This window comes from Apodemus sylvaticus, chromosome 6 (genome assembly GCF_947179515.1).
Source record: "Apodemus sylvaticus chromosome 6, mApoSyl1.1, whole genome shotgun sequence".
Lineage (NCBI taxonomy): Eukaryota > Metazoa > Chordata > Mammalia > Rodentia > Muridae > Apodemus > Apodemus sylvaticus.
Window position 1 is genome coordinate 63,721,989 of NC_067477.1, and position 18,150 is coordinate 63,740,138.

An 18,150-nucleotide genomic window follows, 5' to 3' on the forward strand; every position below is an offset into this window, starting at 1 on the left:
AGCCTGGTCTGCAGAGTGAGTTCCAGGACAGCCAGGGCTACACAGAGAACCCTGTCTCAAAAAACCAAAACAAACAAACAAACAAACAACAAAAAAACCCAACTACTTACTATGATCCACATATTATCTGAAGTGCCAGGATAATGTGAATAGATACTTGATGTGATCTCAACTTCAGACCAGCTCTCTGGGACCAGTGACATTATCACCCTGATATCTGCAATTAAGCCACAGTAGAGACAGGCTAAGGTATCCAATGTCATGAAGTAAAATGTAAAGGTAGTTATTGTGGTAGAACAACACACAAACTACTGTGTGTTTTTTTCTGTTGTGGAAAAACAGAACTAGAGAATTATTCCACACGTTTAAAATTACACATGTATTTATAAAGTGGAGGGAAAGTGAGATGAGAGAATTCTGAAAATGTTACCTTGAAGAGTGGAAATATGATTTCAGGATGTATTCTCCTTTAGAGATATCCGTAGTAAAAACCAGTAAGCATCTGTCATTTAAAAATAAGTTATGAAAATCATTTGGTCATTTGAATGTTGCTGTTGCTTTAAAAGGATCAAAGTCCTATATTGGGAAATTTTGTTTAAGGAACAAAATCTGAAGGTCCTTGGGTCCCAATGTAGCACATTCCACTCTAGTGCCAGACAGAAATAAAACAAATATTCATCACACCTGTATGCTAACAGAACGGTGTGCTGCCTGCTGGTTTGTTTATGAGTGGGAAGTCTGTTCTCTCCCAGATAGCAATTTTACATCTTCCCAAAAAATTCAGTGCAACACGCACTTGAGGGCCAGGTGTCTTACAACAGAGCACTCCATTGTTGTATACACAAACACACACACACACATAGTAGATCAGTTTCTTGAATACCTTCATGAGTCTGCAATATTATTGGTGATGAAATTTAAATAGAAATCAGCTCCTCTGGGCCAGGTAAAACACATGACTTTAATCTTGGTACTCCGAGGAGGCAGGATTTCTGTGAATTCCAGGTCAACCTGGTCTGCACAAGAGCTCCAGATCACCAGAAAGAGAGAGAGAGAGAGAGAGAGGAGAGAGAGAGAGAGAGAGAGAGAGAGAGAGCAAGAGACAGAGAGACAGAGATCCATTTTCGAGAAGTTATTTGCATGATTTATTTTATCAAAGTCAATATTAGAAGCTTAAGAAGCGGTTCATCTGTGAAGAGCATACGCTGCTCTTGGAGAGGAATCAGGTTGAGTTCCCAGCATCTAGAGGCATACTCTGAGGTTTGTCACCTCTGACCTCTGAGGACACCTGCACCTCCTGTGAACACATCTACACATAGACACATAATTAAAAATAACAAAAATAAGCCAGCAGCAGTGGCATATGCCTTTAATTCCCACATTCAGGAAACAAGGATAGGCAGATCTCCGTGAGTTCAAGGCCAACCTGGTCTACAAATCGAGTTCCAGGACAGCCAGGGTTACACAGAGAAACCATGTCAAATAAGCAAATAAATAAATAAATCTTAAAAATCAAAACCAATAATAAATTGGGAACACTGAAGCAACTTTAAGCATCATTGGTGTTTATATTCAACACTAAAGCCTTCATTAGTCAAATCCAGAATTAATAATGTTTTAAATTAACAGTGAACATGTGGGTGAGATGGCTCACTCAGTGAACAGTGAATGAGGTGTTTGTCCTGCAAACCTGATGGCCCGTGTTTAGATAGGTGAAAGAAAGGAGCTGACTCCATAAAGTGTGACCTCCACACGTGCCATGACATGTATACGTATGAAAGCATATGTGTGGGCCTGTATGAACAATCAGAGTTGATTCCCACAGGGTGGAAGGAGAAATCCAGTTCTGCTAAATTGTCCCCTGACCTATTGCACTCACATATACACACCGTAAATGTAAAAGCTGCTTTTATTTCCTCAAATGAAGTGATGTGATCAGAGCTATACCCGAGCTTGGACTGAGCCTAGAGTGTTTCCTTCTCTGTTCTATCCCTTGGCCTAGCCTTGGAAACTTCTAGATTCCATACACTCTTCCAGGCTCTGTCTGCTAACCTAGGCCTAGCATGTTTCAGCCTCTGAGACTTACTGATGAATAGGTTCACCCTTGCTAGTTCTTTCTGAACTGTGGCAGGCTGGTTCAAATCAGCTGTTTGGGCTCACAGCTCCTCTCCAAGCTGACTGATTCAAACTGACTTCTCACTGAATCGCTGTGCTTAGAAAAAAAAAACTGCCTTGGGAGGCAGAAGCAAGCGGATTTCTGAGTTCAAGGCCAACCTGGTCTATAGAGCGAGTTCCAGGACAGCTAGGGCTACACAGAGAAACCCTGACTCAACAAACCACAAAAAAATAAAATAAAAATAAAAATAAAAATAAAAAAAAAAAACCTGCCTCTGAATTCCACGAACTGAACTGTACTACTGACTGTGTGAACTGAACGGAGTAGAACTGAATGAGTGAACTGAGTTTAACTGCATTCAACTGAACCGCGCCAGACTACACTGAATGAAACTGACCTGACCTGACGGCTGCTGCATTGTCTGAGATTAACTGAACTGCACTCTCTGGGCTGTGCTCCCTGCCCCCCCTCCCAACATTTTCTTAAGTCACCTCTTTCACCTCTCTTCTCCTGAGAGCTGGGTGTATTCTATCTCTGATTCACTCTCTCACATCTTTCTCTGATTTGTCATGTTGTCTGCCCCTCAACTAGGCATCACTGTTTTAGGATTAAAGGTGTGTACTAAAGATTCTCTGCTTTCCAGCCAGATCACACAGACCTAGAAGGATGTGGTCCAAGCAGCCATGTTGTTGGATTAAAATTCAGAGGGGGGCGGACAGACAGACAGACAGACAAGCTGGCAAGACGGCTCTCTTGCTACAACCCTAAAGACCTGAATTTGATCCCTGGACCCCACATAGGGTAAAAGAAAGCCAATTTCCCTTTCAAATTGTCCTCCGACTGCCACGTACACACATTAGCTCCAGGGAATGTACACGTCCAGAGGGACACACACGCAAATAAATGAAAGTAAATAATAAAATGTAATTTAAAAGAGGTGGGCGAATTTCTGAGTTCAAGGCCAGCCTGGTCTACAGAGTGAGTTCCAGGACAGCCAGGGCTACACAGAGAAACCCTGTCTCCGGAAAAAAAAATTAAAAATTCCACATTAAGCCAGGCAGTGGTGATATGTGCCTTTAATCCCAGTAGAGGAAGGCAGATCTGAGTTTGAGGCCAGCTAGTCTGTAGAGAGGATGGCCAGGTCCACACAAAGAAATCCGTCTTGAGAAAAACAAAAACAAAAACTCTAAGTGAAAAAAGAACAATAAGAGCCCAGCAAAGTTTAAATTTGTCTATTGAGCCGGGCGCAGCCGGGCGTGGTGGTGCACACCTTTTATCCCAGCTTTCGGGAGGCGGAGGCAGGCAGATTTCTGAGTTTGAGGCCAGCCTGGTTTACAGAGTGAGTTCCAGGACAGCCAGGGCTACACAGAGAAACCCTGTCTCAAAAAAAAAAATTGTCTATTGAATGCCATAGAAAAAAATATAAGCAGAGAAAAATACTCAGAGAGAGACGGGTCTGCTAACCTTGTGCACCCACCCTTGGTGCTCTCAGTTTCTGCTGAGATCGTGACTTAAAGAAACCAGAAAATGTAGGATAATGTTGATTAATGATCTCTAACAGAGCCAAGTGAAGAGGCAGAACACGGGGAGGACAAGGGGGTTTAATTTAAGAAACTACTATAAATAACAGCTATATCAACTTAGTCAGCTATGGCTAACCATTGGTGCAGTGTGTAGATTACATGTATCTATATTCACTTACAAAGCCAACACTGAAGAAGATGTCATGGTAACAAAATGCAGCCGTTGGAAGAGAACCTGCTGTACAAAGCTAAAGACTGAATCATCCAAGACACACATCATAGCCTACAGACAAAATTACAGAACAGCCTTTCCATAAGAACATAAAGACATATTCCTAAGGGTTTGAATTTTATCAAGTGGTGGTATTATTGCCCGTTCCATATAGTATTTGCCTCCTTTCTTAATATCTCATATTTCCTAAAGTAAAAACAAATTCCTTAAACTATCCGCCTGTCACTCTGGCAACTTATAAAGTAAGTTCAGTCAGAAGCTCCTCAGAGTTAGCAGAACTCAATAAACCAAGGTCCAGGCATGCGTACAGAGCTTCTGTATAGAGACCCCATAGTAGGCAGGTATGTAGTAAGTGGAAAGGCCTAGGAACGACTTAGAGATAAGCTGGTGTGGAAGACATGGAGGCGGAGGCTCTGGTCTCCTTTCCTCCAGGTCAGACCTTCTGCCCAGCTTCCAGTAGGCCAGACAGTCTCCTGCAGGGTGCTAAGTCAAAGTCTGCCTTGTCTACAGGGAGTCGTCTCAGCCGAGATTACCACCTCCCACACACACCCAGCTGTTCTAGAGCAGCTACGCATAAACAGGGTAGTAAAGGGCAGGATCATTTTTCATCCAGTGCTTCCTGTTGACTAAGCCATTACAGTTTGACATGTGTGTGTGTGTGTGTGTGTGTGTGTGTGTGTGTGTGTTTTCCTGCTTTCTTTCCCTTCCTTTTGAGGAAGTGAATCCCTTGAGCCCCAGACTTCATCTCAGCATCTGCTTCTAGAAAGCACAACCTTGGAGCCCATAAAACACAGAGAAAGAGAGACAAGAGTAGAGACCTTTCACACACATTTTACTCTGTCTTTAGTGCTAGTCCCTCCATGACTTCCTTGGGTGCTTTCTGTTGCTCCAGTCCAGAGTATAATTCTACTCACCTTTTTGTGTTTTGTTTCTATCAATAGGGGTTCTACCAGGTAACAAATGGACATGCAGATAGATGTAGGCGCTGATCTGTGGCGATGATTCACAAAGGTATAGTCTGGGTTAAAGGGAAGCAACAGGGATGTAACCTCCTCAGGATGGAATTGTGACCTGATGGGGAGAGTGACAGGAGAGGCCTGCCCGGCAGGAGAGGCCTGCCCGACAGGACCTTGGAGCCTTCAGTGAAGCTCGGTTGACAGAGCCTCGCTCTTCTGTCCTGACAGTGCTACCACGGACCCAAACCAGCAGAGGACAGCAAAGGAAGGAGACCTTTGAAGCAGCTGTGGAAGTCTGTATCCTGGAGGCAGAGGGCACAATGACAAATTGAAGAGTAGATTAAAAGGGACATCTGAGTTCGAGGCCAGCCTGGTCTACAGAGTGAGTTCTAGGACATCCAGAGCTACACAGAGAAACCCTGTGTCAAATAAATAAATAAATAAATAAATAAATAAATAAATAATAAAAATAAAAATAAAATAAATAAAAGGGACAAAGAAGGGCTAAAGAGATAGCTCTGCAGTTAAGAGCACTGCCTGCTCTTCCAGAGGTCCTGAGTTCAATTCCCAGCAACCATATGATGGCTCACAACCATCTATAATGGGATCTGATGTCCTCTTCTGGTGTGTCTGAGGACAACTACAGTGTACTCATAAATATAAATAAATAAATCTTCAAAAAAGGGGGGGGGGACAAAGAAAACACAAGTACATCATTATCCCTTTACTATGTACTGTCCAGACCCAAGACAGCCTTGAATTGTAGTGATTTTTAAGTGTGTGTGTGTGTGTGTGTGTGTGTGTGAGGGCATGAGGGCATGCATGTAGAGGTCAGGACAACTTTCGGAAGTCTGTTCTCTCCTTGCAACATGGATTTCTGGGATCAAATCCAGGTGTTTTGTGTGGCAAGCTCCTTTACCCCACTGAATCATCTAACTGACCCATCACTCATCTTTAACAGTGACTTCTCTCCCTACTTCTAGCTTATAGAACAGGCCATGTAGTATAAAATACACCCGTCTACCTCAAGCACCTCTAAGAGTCAGAACCTCACTTTGTTCTTGGATCTGAAGGGAAATGGCAGACCTGAAGAGTCTGCTCCTTTGGGGCCTCATTATGGCTGTTTGTGACCTATCTCATCTCTTCTAAAGGAGTAATCCGATTTTCGAAAAGGATTTATTTATCTGTATTTTATGTGTGTGAGTGCTTTTGAGTGATCATATGGATGTGCACCATGAGCAGGCCTATTGCCTACAGATTACAACAGAGGGCTTGGATTCCCTGGAACTTGAGTTACATCATGAACCATCATGTGGGTGCTGGGAACCCCAGCTCCTCCCCTCCCCCACCCCCATCTTCTGAAAGAACAGCACGTGCCCTTAGCTGCTGAGCCAGCTCTCCAGTCCACAAACTTGCCTTTCATTATAATTATACCTCTTAACATGTTCAGGCTCCTCCCTGCCCCCCCACCCCCCCACCCCACCCCCCGACATTATTCCCTAAGCAATATTACACAGCAACTATCTTCACAACATTTATATTGCTTTAGGTGTTAAAATTTAGACATGATAAAGTATATGAAAGAAGCATATATGTAGGCTATCTATAAATATTGGACCTTTAATTTGTGGCTTATATATAAACTATTCTCAGTTGGAGAGGGAGGATCATAGAACTGGTTCCAAGGGACCTTTGTATAATCAATAAATTTGAAGGCTGTGCTGGGGATGTGGCTCAGTGGTAGAGCCCTTCCTTACACAGCATATACGAAGTCCTGAGTTCAGTTCAGTATCACAAACACAGTCTCACATGCACGCATACATAGAAAACACAAAGGCGGGCAGAAAAGACCAGGGAAGTATATAAAAGTCAGAGAGTAATGCAGGCGCACAGGGACCATAATGAGCCATGGAAGGGTAGAGGGTGGGTGGTTTTGTGTGAAAAGGGAAAGCATATAAAGTTGTGAGGAAGGAGATAGGATTTCTTTGTTTTTTTTCTTTCTTTTTAAGTAAAACAGCTGATGATTTTATTTTCATATTTCTCAAAATAAGTGAAAACTGACTTTTTTTGTATCACTTCTCCCTCCAAAAGTATTCTCTCTTTTGGAAGGGAAGGGAAGTTTCCTTGTCCTGCATCTAGTAAACACTCAGGCTCAGCACCAAGATCTCTCGGTGAAACAGAACAAGAAATACAAAACAATAAAGAGCGCTTCTGCTCTGATCTGTCTGGCCAGGTCATGCCAGGCCATGTGGGCACCATGATAGCTCTCATCATTTGAGGCCAGGGCATCATGGGCATGTGACCTCCCATGGCGGTCTCATCCCAGCAGCTGGTCCCACAGGGGTCATCCTAGGAGGAGGGGGACCCATCATTGGCCTCATGGAAGGGCTTCCCATGTGGGGTGCAGGCATCATGCCAGGCCAAGGAGGACCCGGGAGACTGGGGCGGGGCATGTGGAGGGTGCAGGTGGGATCATGGCCCCTGCAGGCAGAGGAGCAGAGAACGGAGGAAAGAGCTGGAGGGATTGTTCCTTGTTGAAATGCAGCCATTGTTTGTCAGTCAGGCCCTGGGCCTGCTCTCCTGTCCATTTCTGGTAATAGTCTTACACATTCTCTGCGTTTCTGACCACTGCAATGTGTTTTCCTCACAGACGGAAAATCGTGGATAAGAATCATTTGGTTTTTTTCTTTTTCTTTTTTAAGATTTATTTATTATATGTAAGTACACCATAACTGTCTTCAGACACCAGAAGAGGGCATCAGATCCCATTACAGATGGCTGTGAGTCACCATGTGGTTGCTGGGATTTGAACTCAGGACCTTTGGAAGAGCAGTCAGTGCTCTTAACCACTGAGCCATCTCTCTCTCTCCAGCCCTTTTGTTTTTTTTTTTTCTTAATGATTAATTTATTTTTATTTCATAAGCACTGGTGTTTTGTCTGCATGTTTGTGTTGTTGGATCCCTTGAACTTGAGTTACAGACAGTTCTGAGCTGAGCTGCTGTATGGACGCTGGGAATTGAACCTGGGTCTTCTGAGAGAACAGTCAGTGCTCTTCACCACTGAGCATCTCCCCAGCCCTGTCCCCACTGTCTTCATATAACTGCTTTTCTAGACTCTACTTATTCTTCGGGACTCAAATAAAACCACATAAATACCAGCACTTAATATTTTTTACTCAAATAATGCAAAGATGGATGAATAAATGAGTATATTGTGTCCTGGGAGTAAGTCATATCTCATGACTAAATAAAATTCTGCATTCAGTTGGATGGCCCCACTGCTGTTTCACAGTTTAAAAAAAAATCAAGTCATCTTTTTAATTACATTTTTACTTTTATAAAACGTGTGAATGCCGGGCAGTGGTGGCGCACGCCTGTAATCCCAGCACTCTGGGAGGCAGAGGCAGGTGGATTTCAGAGTTCAAGGCCAGCCTGGTCTACAGAGTGAGTTCCAGGACAGCCAGGGCTATACAGAGAAACCCTGTCTCGAAAAACCAAAAATAAATAAATACATAAATACACAAATAAATAAATAAATAAATAAATAAATAAAATAAAATAAAGCGTGTGAACAAGGGCTGGAAGCTCGGCTTAGTGTGAGAGCGATGCCTACCATCTCTGGGGTCCTGGGGATGGGCGTTTTGAAGGCAGTCTCTCACTTTGTTTACCCATTGGCATCAGAGACAGATCTCACCCTTGGACGGCAAAGGCTTTACTGACTCCTAGGCTACATCCTCAGCTCTGTACAGCTTCTTTAAGAAAAAAAATACAAACTAAAAAAGAAGACATCCCTTAACATTTATACCTTCTAATAATTACATATTTTTAATTTGTAAAATTTGTTATTTTATGTGTATGGTATTTTGCAAGCATGTATGTGACTGTGTAACACACATGTGCCTGGTGCCTGTGGAGGCTAGGTGAGAATATCCACTCCCCTGGAACTGGAGGTGTGAATGATTGTGAGCTGTCATGAGGGTGCTGGAAATTAAACCTAGATCCCCTGGAAGAGCAGCCCCGCTCTTAACTACTGAGCCATATCTCTGAGCCCTAAATTTTATGTATTTACATATTTATATATGTATGTATTATATATTTTTATTTATATATTATTATTTAGTATGTACATGTTTGCCTGCACGTATGCCTGTGTAACACTTGTGTGCCTGGTACCCTTGGAGGCCAGAGGAGAGCATCGGATCCCTTGGGACTGTAGTTAGAAATGGTTACGAGCCAAGGCGGGTGCTGGGAATGGAATCCAGGTCTTTGTAAGAACAGCGAGTGCTCTGAACTGCTCGGCCGTCTCTTCAGCCCCCATCAACTTACTTTGAGAAAGGTCTCATGCATCCATGTTGGCCATGAACTAAATATGTAACTGAAAGGAACCCTGAGCTTCTAACCCTCCTACTCCATCTCCCACATGCTGGAAGTACAGACATATGCCACCACTCCGGGTTCCTGAGGCGCTGTGGATGGAATCCGGGGTTGTGTGTGTGCTCAGCAAGCACTCTATCGATGGAGCTAGACCCTCAGCTGGAAAAAAGAGCCACTCTTCTGAAACATTATCACATAGGGAGTAGAGAGATCACTCAGTAGTTTAGCATCAGAGAAGGACTGGGCTCCATCCCAGCAGCTATGTATGTGGTGGGCCACAACTGTCTGTTACTCTAGTTCTGGGGGATCTGAGAACCTCTTCTGGCCTCTATGGGAATCAGGCACTACATGGTACCCATATATACATGTAGGCAAACACTCATACACATACAATAAAGGTAGAAATTTTGCCCAGCAGTGGTGGCGCACGCCTTTAATCCCAGCACTTGGGAGGCAGAGGCAGGAGGATTTCTGAGTTCGAGGCCAGCCTGGTCTACAGAGTGAGTTCCAGGACAGTCAGGAACAGAGAAACAGGAACAGGTTTCTCTATGCAGAGAAACCCTGTCTTGAAAAACAAAACAAAAAAATAGAAATTTCATTTTTTTCTGAGTTATATACTGAATTCTTAACTCTGCCTATTCCGTTCACAAGGTATGTGAATCCTTTAGCTAAGTTGAAAGATATTTATTGCATAAGATTGTTGAAAGCAAAATGGATATATCTTTGTGTCTTAATCTTGGCAAGATTAAACTCCAATAAAGACTACCTTTGAGCCCTCAAATTAGTTCAAAGTTGAGAATGCTCCAACAGATTTTTTTTTCCGTTTTTGGTTTTTCAAGACAGGGTTTCTCTGTGTGGCCCTGGCTGTCCTGGAACTCATTCTGAGGACCAGGCTGGCCTCAAACTCAGAAATCCACCTGCCTCTGCCTCCCAAGTGCTGGGATTAAAGGCATGAGCCACCACTGCCTGGCTCCAATAAATATCTTCTGAGGCTTTTTGTCCTCAGTCAAGAGTCCAGTCGATCCCGCAAGTCTGACAACATACCTAATTGCTTAAATATATTATTTTTCCAAAAATAATTTTCATAACCCCATACTTGTCCCCGAACACTACCAGGCAATGGTCCTGTCTTATGTCTGAGCCCTCCTGCTAGCTTGGCTCCTAAAGGGCAGTGGGAAGAGAGTGCGGTGGGAGAGTTAGAGTTAGAGAAAGCACCTTGGTACAGGCACACACCTGTGCCTTCCACTGCCAGCAAGACTGAGGCAGGAGCTTTGCTTGGGGTGCAGAATAGCAAGACTTCAACCTTGTGAAAAAGAAAAACAATGGGAGAGACACATAGGCCCCAGTGAGGGCTGAAAGAGGTGCCCCTGGGCGCCAAGATGTGCTCACTGGCCTCTCACTGCAGTGGTGGGAACCAGCGAGCTTGGCTCAGCGCCCCCAGCTGAGCTGTTGGCACAGGTTTCTTACAGGTTTCTTGAGAGCAAAACATCCCTCGGCTTAGCTCGATTCCTGCCTTCCCGCAGTGTGGTAGGGACTTCCCAGGTGCCTGACCTATGGCTATGATTGTTTTTTCCTGTTCTCTTCCTTGGCCTCTAGTATATATATTGCTGGTCTCTCAGTAAAGCTTTGGCATTCTCCTTACAGAATGACCCGTGTCTGTGTTTTCTGTCAATCCCCCAGGCCTACGCCCGATACTTGGTACCGTGGCAGCTCGGGCGCTGTCACTGCATAGTCTTTGAGAACAGAAGGCACTGGGAATTCACTGGATCCAGCAGAGAGTACCCTTATTTAAGTACTGAAGCCACTATCTACAAGATAACACTAGCCAACCACATTACTACATACAAAACTAGTTGGGCTTTTTTGTGTTTGGTTTTTAAAGGGTTACTTTCATTATTTGTAACTATGTGTACATGTGTGTAGAGAGGGGCTGGGGAGGAGCACAAGCACCTGAGTGAAGAGGCCAGACGGGGTGGATCCTATTGAAGCTGGAGCTACAGGTGGTTGTGAGCTGCCTGACAGAGGTTCTTCTTCAAAACCAGGGCTTGCTCTTCACCCTGAGCCATCTCTCCAGCGCCATACAAGCCCGTTTATCAAAAAGAAAAAAGCAAAACAAGCAGACAGTCTGCATGTGGGGCACAGGCCAGGAGTCACTGACCTCAGCTTGGAGCGTGAGGCTGGCCAGCTCCAACTACACAGCAGCGAGACGCTGCCTTGAAAATCAGAACAAAACAAAACAGCTCCAGTTAGCCGGGCATTCTGGTGCATCCTTGTAGTCATCCCACAACCTTAGGTGGGAGGCAAGAAGACTAGGGTAGCAGGGCTATCCTCAGCAATATAATGAGTTTGAGGAGAGTTTAGGTTATAGAGCTGTCTCAAATTAAAAATAGAAAAACTAAAAATGCATGAATAAATAGGCTTCATTAACAAAATTAGCTTTGGTCTATTATAAGAGATTTTAAAGAGTCAGAACTGCTTTTGCTTTGTGTTGGTTACTTCCCATAGCTATGATAAAATAAATCACCGTGATTAAGGCAACTTCTGGAAGAGTTTATTTTGGCTTACAATAGCAGATAGAGAGAGTCCATCATGGGGTGAAGGCATAACAGTACACTGAGGCAGGGCGGCAGGCACAGGAAGCTGGGAGTCCCCATCTTCCATGGCAAGCAGGAAATAGAACGAACTGCGACAGAGGTTTCTTAATCTCACAGTCAGCCTCCAGAATCACCCTTCTTCTGGAAAGGCTCTACTACCCCACCCAGACAGCAGCAGCAGCAGCAGCTGGGGACCAAATGTTCAAATGCATGAGCCCAAGGGATGCACTCTCTTTTTTTTTTTTTAAGAAGTTTTTTTTTAAAAAAAAAAAGATTTTATTTTTATTTATTTTATGAATATGAGTACACTGTCTCCGTCTTTGTACACAACAAAAGAGGGCATCTGATTCCATTACAGATGGTCATGAGTCACTGTGTGGTTGCTGGGAATTGAACTCAGGACCTCTGCAAGAGCAGTCAGTGCTCTTAACTGCTGAGCTGCTGAACCATCTCTCCAGCCCCAGTACTTTCTCTCTTTTCTTTTTTTAAATTCACCCCCCCCCCCGCCCCAGACAGGGTTTCTCTGTATAGCCTTGGCTGTCCTGGAACTCACTCTGTAGACCAGGCTGACCTCGAACTCAGAAATCCACCTGCCTCTGCCTCCCAGAGTGCTGGGATTACAGGCCTGTGCCACCACCGCCCAGCCCCAGTACTTTCTTTCACACTACAACATGCCTTATTCTTCTTATTCCCAAAATAGCAAAAGAAAAAAATGTCTTTTTGTGCTACTGGAGACTGAACCCTGAGGCCTGGCTCCCCTTCAGCAACATGCTCTACCACTGAACTAATTACCCAGTCCCCTTCCTTTTTCTGCTTTTTACTTTGAGACAGGGTCTTGCAGAAGTTGCCCTAGTAGATCTTAACCTTACTCTCTAGCCCAGGCAGTCTTTGAACTTTCAATCTTCCTGCCTCAGCCTCCTGAGTCACTGGAATTACAGGCTTGTACTGACCTGGCCTCAGAAAAACTGACTGAATAACGTGACCACCTGGGAGAACTTAAGAGCAGAGTAGTTTAAGACAGTTCAGTTGAATGGTGTCATGTGTGTGTGTGTATGTGTGTGTGTGTGTGTGTGTGTTTTAGCCCAGGTTCACTATCAGCACTGCAAAAGCAGATTATTTGGTCTAAATATCCAGTTCCCAATAATCGTCTGTGAGGACTTAACTACAGCCTCACAGAGCTATGCAAGACTGGTTACTGGTTACTCCCTCTCAATAACAATTTGTGAATTATCATCCTGGAGGGCACATGAACTATTTCCAAATATAATTTTGTTTGCTTGCTTGCTTTGAGACAAGGTCTCATTCTTAGCCCAGACTAGCCTAGATCTTACTATGTAGCCCAGGCTATCCTGGGACTACTTCAGCCTCCCAAGCGCTGGCATTATAGCCATGAGCTACCATATTTCCATATTGTTGAACCAGGTACATTTTATGAAATATTTATCTGCTGACTGATGGATATGTATATATTTCAAATCATAATGAATACATAGAATTGGACACAAACTTACCTATGTGTTTCAATAATTAAACAACTCCTAAAAAGTTGTTATTACACCAGGCATTTTAATTGCAGCACTCAGGAGTCTGAGTCAGGCAGATGTCTGTGAGTTCAATGCAAGCCTGATCTACATAGCTAGTGCCAGGCTAGCCAAGGTTACATAGAAAGATTCTGTCTCAAAAAGAAATCATTAAGCCAGGCAGTGGTGGCGCACACCTGTAATCCCAGCACTTGGGAGGCAGAGGCAGGCGGATTTCTGAGTTTGAGGCCAGCCTGGTCTACAGAGTGAATTCCAGGACAGCCAGGGCTACACAGAGAAATCTTGTCTTGAAAAAACAAAAACCAACCAAACAAAAAAGAAATCATTATTGCTTTGAACTAAAGTACAATAAGAGATGTTATAATAATAATCCTCAAAACCTCTGTAATTTAAGACAAAAAAAAAGCTCATCTTTTATTCCCCAAGTTAATCAGGGTGTTTTTCTGTGGTAACTTTCTTCTAGGTAGTAACCTAGAGATCCCAAATATTTCCATTTTGTGAGTTTGCATCCTAGATCATTCGGCCTCTGAAATCACCACAAAAGTGAAAGAGAAAATGAAGAAAGCCTTGTTTGGACTTTCATGGTCCAGCCTGAGAACATATCCCCTTTACCCACAGACACTACAGATCCCAATCACGCAGCCACAAGCTCACTAGGAAGGGTAAGGCAAGTGTCCAGGCAAGAGAAATGCTCGCTCGGCCTTATTTAAACTAGCTGCTCTCATTACGCCGCTGAAGTATGGTTCCAGCAGATATGTACTGCTAGTTCTGAACCAGTCTTACTGAAATATGTAGAGCACTGATTGCTGCAGAAGTTCATTAACAGTCATGTCAGGCGATGGTGCCACACACCTTTAATCCCAGTACTTGGAAAGCAGAGTCAGACAGATCTCTGGGTTCAAGGGTATCCTCTATAAAGTGAATTCCAGGATAGAGGAACACAGTCTTTTTTTTTGGGGGGGGGGCGGTTTCGGGACAGGGTTTCTCTGTGTAGCCCTGGCTGTCCTGGAACTCACTCCTCTGTAGACCAGGCTGGCCTCGAACTCAGAAATCTGCCTGCCTCTGCCTCCCAAGTGCTAAGATAAAAGGTGTGCACCACCACTGCCTAGTGAGGAACCCAGTCTTGAAAAACAAAAACAAACAAAAACAAGTAAATTTTAAAATGATAAACAAACATTACAGTGTAATTTTGTTCAAAGTGGTTACAACTTTGAATAAAAGGTTATAATGCTAGATAACGTCTAGGACAAACTGTTCCACCCTGCCTGATCAGAGGTGAATCATATGCTTCTAGTCTTAGCAGAAGTAAAGTCTGAAAGATCTTTAGGAAGGCTGAAGAGTTCCAAAGGTTAAATGACTAAATAGAAAATTATCCTGCAGCCCAACCCTAGAAATAAGCCAGACAGGACTAAGGACAATGTGCTTGACATCTAGAAAAAGTCATTTTGGGGCTGGAAAGATAGTTCAGCAGTTAAGAGACCGGCTGCTCTTCCAGAGGTCATGAGTTCAAATCCCAGCAACCACATGGTGGCTCACAACCATCTGTAATGAGATCTGATGCTCTCTTCTGGTGTGTCTGAAGACAGCTACAGTGTACTTATATATAATAAATTTTTTAAAAGAAAAAGAAAAAAAGAAAAAGTAATTTTGCATTTGCTCTGGGATATAGAATTATCAAACTATAAAGTTTTAAATTAGCATCGTAAGGCTGGCAAGATGGCTCAATGGATAAAAAGTGCTAGCTGTCAAGTCTAAGGACCTGAGTTCAAATTCCTAGGGTCAGATGGTAGAAGTAGAGGACCAATTCCCAAAAGTTGTCCTCAGACCTTTACACATGCTCTGTAACATGAATACACACACACACACACACACACACACACACACACACACACACACGAAATGAATAAAACTTTAAAACAAGGTGGAGAATGATCGAGGGAGATACCTGAAATCTCTTGCCTTCACTCGTGCATACATCCCACATACACATGTACATGCATGAGTACACACACACACACACACACACACACACACAATTACTCTCAGCTACATAGTGAGTCTGAGGCCAGCCTGAGATTCATAAAAAACTGAGATCCTAAAGGGGGAGGGGCTGTTTGCATGTGTGTATTTGCACTCGTGCATGACTATCCACAGACTATCCACAGAAGCCAGAAGGTAGTGTCAGATCTCTTGGAACTAGAGTAACAGGTGGTTTGAGCCACTGTGTAGGTACTAGGAACAGAATCCAAGGTCCTCTGCAAGAGTAGCAGGCATTCCTGACCACTCAGCGTTCCCACAACCCAAAGATTGTTTCTTATTTATACTGGGTGATGAATATGAAGTTAGATTAAACAGCTGGCCTTTGCCTAAGCCACCGAGAATCTGATGTGGAGCATCCAGGCTTCTGTGCCTATGACAGCATAGACTGGGGAACTATAATTAAAGACCACACCTATGGCTCTCTGTGAGCTTGTGTCTATATATAAGTAAATAAACTGGACATACAATGAAAGCACAAAATTTCTATTTATAATACCAAATGCATGCAAACTCTCTGAGGAACTTAATGTGAAAACCAACCAAGGTTTCACACCGTCTACGAGTGACAGGACATATGAGGAACTGAGTCTCTTTCTGTTAAGATTCGACCAACATTCTAAAGATGGTAATTATTTGTGGGAAAACTCTACAAATTAGGGTCAAAATCCACCATGACCAGATAGTCTCTGGACTCCAAACACTATGGAAGACTGTCTTCATTAGCAGGGCTTCTCCTTCTCTGTCCTTGTCATGGGGATTCTTAGCCCTACACAGGCCTCTGCCTGAGGAATTTCAGTAGCCTCAATTAGATTACAGGATCATTTTCCTTTCTCCTGAGAAAGCCTGTGCAGCCAGCACCTGAGATTGCTGAAATGCTTCCCCAATGCTAATGAGGAATTCCAGGTACTTAAGCCCCCAGCCAATGGCTTTGCCCATCCCGGATGTTCCTATCCTCAGTCCCCTAAAACTAGGCCTTGGATCACCGTAAGTTGATCTGCCTCCTGATAGCTGTATGGTGCAGTCATTCACCATACATATTCACAGGGCTTCCATTCCTTTAACATCTCTGCTTTCTCTGCCCTTATGGATTGAGTCAACTGTCAATCCACCAGAGCAGTGAGACCCACAATCATTCACAAATGAAATTTAAAAGTTAATACAAGCACAACTAAAGCTAACAGTAAGTAGTTTTTAATCCCAGCACTAGGAAGGCAGAGGCAGGCAGGTCTCTGAGAAAGAGGCCAGCCTGGTCTATAGAGTGAGTTCCCGGATAGCTAGGGCTACATAGAGAAATCCTGTCTAGAACAACCAAAATAAATAAAAATAAATCTTTTTGGTTCCTGGGAAATTATCCTAAAGTTTGCATTAAAGCTAAATATAAGGACTAGAGAGATGGCCTAGCAGTTAAGAATGCACTCTGCTCTTGCAGAGGACCAGACTTCAGCACTCATGTCAGATGGCAATCAACTGTAACTTCCAACTTCACAGGGATCTGACATCTCTGGCTCCTTGGGCAGTTGCATGCACTCATGTATATATAACCACATACAGGTGCACAGACACATATAATTGAAAATACTTTTGTAAAAAACCGAATGTTGGATAAAAGTCTTAGTGTACTAGTGGAATGCTTGCCTAGCATGCAGAACACTGCACACACACACAGAGATAAAAGATATCCACATCTCAAACTACCTGGTTTTTTAAAATTATGCATGTGTGTGTGTGTGTGTATAACATGTAGACATGATGAACATGTGTGTGTCCCTCTGCATGGCAAATATGTGGAGGTCTGAGGACAAGTTTTAGGAGTCAGCTCTGTCCTTTGTTGAGGGTTTCTCTATTACTGCTGTGAAGTTTTTACTCCAGGCTACTTGGCCCTCAACCTTCCTGATGATCCTTCTGTGTCCTCCTAATTGAGTATGGGATATAGTACGGTGATTATAGCTGCATACTGCAGCTTCTGGCCTGTTTTCCCTGCTTGAGTAGGTTAGTTCAGGAGGTTGTCAGGTTGAATATGTGTGGCAAGTGCTCTGACCTATTAAGCCATTTGCCAACACAACTTGGGTTTTAACAAACTGGTTTTTAACAAAGGCACTAAAATCAAACATTGTGGGGGAAGAGCTCTTCAATACTACTGGGAATATGTAGAATGAAATTAGACCCTACTTCTTACCATATACAACTGGGCATGACAGTTCATGCTTTTAATCTAATATTCAGGAGTCCAAGACAGGATGTACTGTGTGAATTCAAAGCCAGCCTTGTCAACACAGTGAATTTCATGCTAGCCTAGAATACAGAGTGAAAATCTATCCCCACCACTTCCACACATACAAAAACACTCAAAACCCCCAAACACCCAAAACAAAAAATAAAAATTCAAGGTGGACCAAAGCTGAAAAATAGAATTAACATCAAGAGTTCTACATAGCACAGTAGGGCTACTGTGGCTGACAACTAATTATATTATTTCAAAGGCTAGTAGGTTTAAGCATTCCCTACATAAATAACGTTTGTGATAACTGATATACCAACTACCCTGAACCATACTTAACCCTTCTGTCACCCTTCTGTTCAGGTGTTACAAGCATGTACTATCATATCCAGTTCTATCTAGTATAGGGATCAAATGCAGTGCTTATATATATGTAGGCAAGCCCTCTACCAAGGGAGTGGCATTCCCAAGCCCTATTATCTTGTGGTTTTACAGTATGTACATATGTGTGCAGAAAATATGCACAAGTGCAGGGGCAGAGCCCAGAAGCACTGGTC

General features: G+C 43.4%; 1 pseudogene; it reads right to left on the reverse strand.

The window, feature by feature from the left end:
- Positions 1-5,010: 5,010 nt before the first annotated feature.
- LOC127687932 (U1 small nuclear ribonucleoprotein C-like) lies at positions 5,011-16,311 on the reverse strand (annotated as a pseudogene).
- Positions 16,312-18,150: the final 1,839 nt, after the last annotated feature.